General features: G+C 36.6%; 1 pseudogene; it reads right to left on the reverse strand.

Moving 5' to 3' along the window:
* Positions 1–255: 255 nt before the first annotated feature.
* LOC130939423 (uncharacterized) lies at positions 256–3,403 on the reverse strand (annotated as a pseudogene).
* Between the last annotated feature and the right edge of the window lie 2,520 nt (positions 3,404–5,923).

A 5,923-nucleotide genomic window follows, 5' to 3' on the forward strand; every position in this document is an offset into this window, starting at 1 on the left:
ATTATGTTTTGGGGTTTGCACTTTACAGATCTAATTTTTCTATCATGGTATTCTATCTTTGATTTTTATTTTTAACTTCCATTTAGAAATATTAAAAGAACTTTAAGAAAGGCAAAAATATTAGCTTATTAAGGAAAGCAGCAACAACAACAACAATAAAGCCTTGTCCCACTAAGTGGGGTCGGCTACATGAATCAAACGACGCCATTGTGCTCTGTCATGTATCATGTCTACAGAGAGACCGTTTATATGTAGATCTCGTTTGACCACCTCATGGATGATCTTTTTATGTCTTCTTCTGACTTTCGCCCTTTGTCCATCTTCCATCTCATCCACCCTCCTGACTGGATGTTCTATCGGTCTTCTTCTCACATGTCCAAACCACCTGAGACGCGATTCAACCATCTTTTTCACAATGGGTGCTATTCTAACTCTCTCCCTTATGTCTTCATTCCTTATTTTATCCAATCGCGTATGACCACTCATCCATCTCAACATCTTCATCTCTGCCACATTTAGCTTATGTTCGTGCTCCCCTTTAGCCGCCCAACACTCCGTACCATACAGCATAGCCGGTCTTATAGCGGTGCGATAGAATTTACCTTTAAGTTTTAAAGGCACTTTTTTGTTGCATATAAAACCAGATGCACTCCACCATTTTGACCAACCTGCTTGGATCCTATGATTTACATCCTGTTCAATCTCTCCATTATCCTGTATGATGCACCCAAGATACTTAAAACTTTTAACTTTTTGTAGGATATTTTCTCCAATCTTCACCTCTATATTGGGGTTTTTCCTTCTCAGACTGAACTTACATTCCATATATTCCGTCTTGCTACGGCTTATGCGCAGACCATACACTTCAAAAGCTTCTCTCCATAACTCCAACTTGTTATTTAGGTCTTTCTTTGACTCTCCCATAAGGACGATATCATCGGCAAAAAGCATGCACCGTGGCACAGGCTCTTGGATGTGCTCTGTGAGTACTTCCAAGACTAATGTGAAAAGGTATGGACTTAAGGATGATCCTTGGTGTAATCCTATACCAATAGGAAATTCCTTTGTCACACCACCTTGAGTCTTCACACTAGTTGTGGCCCCATCATACATGTCTTTAATTGCCCGAATATATGCGATCCTTACTCTCCTCTTTTCTAAAACCTTCCATAAGACCTCCCTTGGTACCCTATCATACGCTTTTTCCAAATCAATAAACACCATATGTAGATCCCTTTTATTACTACGATACTTCTCCATCATCATTCTTAATAGGTATATCGCTTCAGTGGTAGATCTTCTTGGCATAAATCCAAATTGGTTTTCTGCCACTTGTGTCTCTTTTCTCAACCTCCGTTCTATCACCTTTCCAATAACTTCATAGTATGACTCATAAGCTTAATCCCTCTATAATTTCCGCAACTTTGTATATCCCCCTTATTCTTGTAGATAGGTACCAATGTGCTCTTTCTCCACTCATCAGGCATCTTCTTTGACCTTAAAATCTCATTAAAAAGCTTGGTTAACAAGTTGATGTCTTTTTCTCCAAGACCCTTCCAAACCTCAATCGGGATATTATCAGGTCCTAATGCCCTGCCATTTTTCATCTGCTTTAGAGCCTCTTTTACCTCGAAGTCTCGAATCCTTCGATAGTAGTCAAAGTTTTGATCTTCTTCCCTTGTGCATAATTGACCAAGGCTCGGAAGAGTCTTTTGTCCCTCATTAAATAACTCGTAGAAGTAGCTCTTCCACCTTTCATTAATCTTCTCCTCTTGAGCCAACACCTCTCCATTCTTATCCTTTATGCACTTAACCTGATCCAAATCTCTCGTTCTTCTTTCCCGACTCTTTGCGATTCTATATATACCTTTTTCTCCTTCTTTCGTGTCCAAAGACTGGTAGAGACCCTCATATGCTCTTGTTCTTGCTTCACTTACAGCCACTTTTGTCTCTTTCTTAGTCACCTTATATTTTTTCAGTTATCTACATTGCGGCATAAAGACCACTCTTTAAAGCATTTCCTTTTTATCTTTATCTTTTCTTGTATACTCGCATTCCACCACCAGGACTCCTTGCCTCTTGGTCCTATTCCTTTAGATTCACCAAAACTTTCTTTTGCTGTTCTTCTAATAACTTCTGCCATCTCCCTCCACATTTCTTCCGCGCTTCCATTCCCATCTCACTTTGCCTCTTCTCCTACCCGTCTTAGGAAGCTTCTTTGTCACCTTTCATCCGCCACCACCTCGTCCTTGGGTTCTTCGTATGATGTCTTTTCCTCAAGTTTTGCTCAACGCGAAAATCCATGACAAGCACCCTATGTTGTGTTGTCAAACTCTCTCCCGGAATAATTTTACAGTTAATGCAAAATTTTTGGTCGACTCTCCTCAACAAGAAGAAGTCGATTTGAGAGCTTGTCATGCCACTCTTATAGGTTATAAGATGTTCGTCTTTCTTTTTAAAACATGTATTTGCGATGAGAAGATCAAAGGTTGAGGAAAAGTCCAAAATAATTTTACCCTCGGCATTGATCACCCCGAAACCATGGCCTCCGTGAATACTCCCATATCCAGTCACTTCTCTCCCAACATGGCCATTTAAATCTCCTCCTAAGAAAATCTTATCTCCCAAAGGTATGCCTTGAGCCAAACTCTCTAGATCCTCCCAAAACCTTATCTTGTGTTGTTCGTCCAAACCCACTTGCGGTGCATAGGCGCTAATCACATGAAAAACACCTCCCTCCACCATAAGTTTGATAGAGATGATCCGATCTCCCACCCTCTTGACATCCACTATGTCCTTTTTCCACTGCTTATCCACAATTATTCCAACCCTATTCCTATTCTTCACCTTTCCTGTATACCAAAGTTTGAAACCAGAAGTATCCAACTCCCTACCCTTTGCACCAACCCATTTCGTTTCTTGTAGGCACATAATGTTAATCTTCCTCCTTGTCATGGTGTCCACCACCTCCATGGACTTTTCTGTTAGAGTGCCTATGTTCCATGTCCCAAATCTCAACCTTCTGTCGCTTCGACCTTTACCTTTTACTTTGTGAACTAGCTTATTTACCCTCATTTAACACTACATCCGGGCACCGATGCAGTGGCTCTTATTTTGACACCGTACTCGAACCATACGGCGCGTTGTTTCCGGACAAAAAAATATAAACTAAAAAGAAAGAAAGCAAAGTAAATTTCAATGAGAAAGTATAGGGAGACAATAATTTTAGTATACAATGTATACAATATGATTAAAAAAGAAAAATAAAATTAAAATTAAAAATTAGATCATTAATTCTTTAATTTCAAATTTTAAAAATTATAATTAGCATTTAAACTCATTTACGTATGGTTATTCTTAATCTCACCGTAACCTCTAATATACGTCTAATCTTTGCCGTCATCGTTCTCTGGTCCTCACCTCACGTCGTTGCATTGTCGCCGGCCGTACCAATGCTGCCGCAGCCTCATACACAATCGAATGCTGCTCCTTCGACACCGAGTCTGTTGGTGCCAGCTACACCACCAGCTTCATCGTCGACAAGCGCCGCTGCACATCATCCTCACCAATCTCTTTTTCTTTATGTAATAGTTTTTTCACTTCATAAAGGATCAAGAGAAACGATGTCTATTGTGCGAATTCGTTCCAACCGTGGCTAAACAAAACGTCACCACGTTCATCCGCTGACCAATGAACTTCCAATTCAACTCCGTTTGGAAGACTTGGAAAAACATAATGTGACGTAATTCGCTTCGAGTATGCACAAAGTTATTTGAATGGCTAGTTTAGGATGATCATTTTAGTAGGTATACGAATGATTATTTTAATTCTTATATGGATGATTATTTTGACTAGATTGAGTTTAGTTATATATAATTAAAATATGTTGGATGTTCAATTCATTAGGTATGCGAATGCTTATTTTTATCCTTAATTGGATGGTTATTTTCACTAAGGGTGGACAATGATGGCCAATGAAAGAGTTTCCAATACCAGAAAGGTAGATGATTGATAAGCGTGGGGGGTTACAGACGGTTGGAGGAAGGAGGAGGGTGTTTGGGTGAAATGCTTTAGTAAATTAGGGTTAGAATGATTAATTTTTTAAAATAATTGTTTAAAAAATTCAGAGCCTATTGTACGCAATGTCAAGATTTCTCATTGTCTCCCTAGCGGAGTTCGATTTCAATACATAATAGTTTGAATAGGGCTGGCAATCTATACCCTACCCGTGGGTACCCAACCTGAACCAATCCGTTTGGGTAGGGTTGTCTACCCTATTCACCGCGGGTAGGATAGGGTAGGGTACGGGTTCAGGGTATATCCTACCCTATCTTACCCGCACCCCTAATATATTATATAATATATATGTAAAAGTTATATATATAATGAAGAAAGTAAGTTTTGAACACACAATCTTTCTCTTATAAAAACTTAAAATAACTACTAAACTAGTTGATGATCATATTATTTGTAATTTTATGTTAGATTTCTTTAAGATTTTATTATTTTTAATTGTAATTTGAACTTAGTTTTTTATTTTCTATTTTATTAATATATATGAAATTTGGAATGATTGAATTGTATATTTGCTTGAAATTTTTTTATTTTTCTGTGGGTAGGGTTAGAGTTGGAAAATTATCAACCCGCAAATATGATAGGGTATAATTTTAAAAAAGTTTTCAACCCACGAATAGAGTTAAGGTAAAATCCAAACCCTACACTACTCATTGTTAATCCTAAATTTAAATGCTTGAAACAAAATTTTGGAAGACAATAAATTTAACATAAAAATTTGATAATATTTATATTAAAATAAAATTTATAAATATAATTATTTTTTAAATTTTGCTACTAATAAGATAATAAATAAGTCTATAAATAAAAAATATAAAATAATTTATAATAATTGCTATTGATGGTGACTTCAAGAATAAATATATTCCTAATCTTTACCCATCATTCTACCGAATTTAGTTGCTATTGATCACTCTTGGAGTCAATAATCCCTTCTCCTCTCTCTATATGTATGTTAATAGAAAAATACTATTTGTATATTAAAATTAATCACTAAAATCAGTTATCAATATATTTATATATAAATATATATGTAATTTTATTTATTTTTAATATATATTTATATTTTAATATATATTTTATACTAATAACTGACTTTAGTAAATAATTTTAGTATACACGTAACACAACTCATGTTAATAACATGTAATTCGTCAATGAACAATTTATGTATTTTTTATTAAAAAATATTGATAAATTTTTATGGACTTATCAATAGTTGTGATAGAAACAAGAGACTGAGAGAATGATGTGAAAAGTGTATTATTGAGTTGTGTGGAAAAGTACAATATACAAGAGGTATTTATAGGTGCTAAATGAATCAGAGTAATAAAGGCATAGAATCCTATAATTAATATACAGATATACTACACAAATATAGACGATACTAATTGATCTTAATTGATGCTAATGATTCTCTAACATCCCCCCTCAAACTCAAGTGGGAGCTAAAGATACCAACTTGAGTTTGGATAACAAAGTCCGGAAACGAGTCGGGTGATGAGCTTTCGTGAAGATATCAGCAGTTTGATCTAGTGTTCCAATGGCAATGAGACGAATAGCATCAATAAGGATACGTTGCCGAACAAAGTGACAATCAAGCTCAATGTGTTTGGTGCGTTCATGAAAGACATCATTATGAGCGATCTGAATAGCACTGCGGTTATCACAAAAAACATCAGTAGGGGACGACTGAGGAGCTCCCAAATCTTCGAGAAGCCAACGAACCGAGACAAATTCAGCAGTGGTGTCAGCGAGGGCACGGTACTCAGCTTCCGTGCTTGAGCGAGCAGTGAATGTTTGCTTCTTAGCACGCCAAGAAATGAGAGCGTCGCCAAGAAACAAACAG

The sequence above is a fragment of the Arachis stenosperma genome, chromosome 7, assembly GCF_014773155.1.
Source record: "Arachis stenosperma cultivar V10309 chromosome 7, arast.V10309.gnm1.PFL2, whole genome shotgun sequence".
NCBI classification, from domain to species: Eukaryota; Viridiplantae; Streptophyta; class Magnoliopsida; order Fabales; family Fabaceae; genus Arachis; species Arachis stenosperma.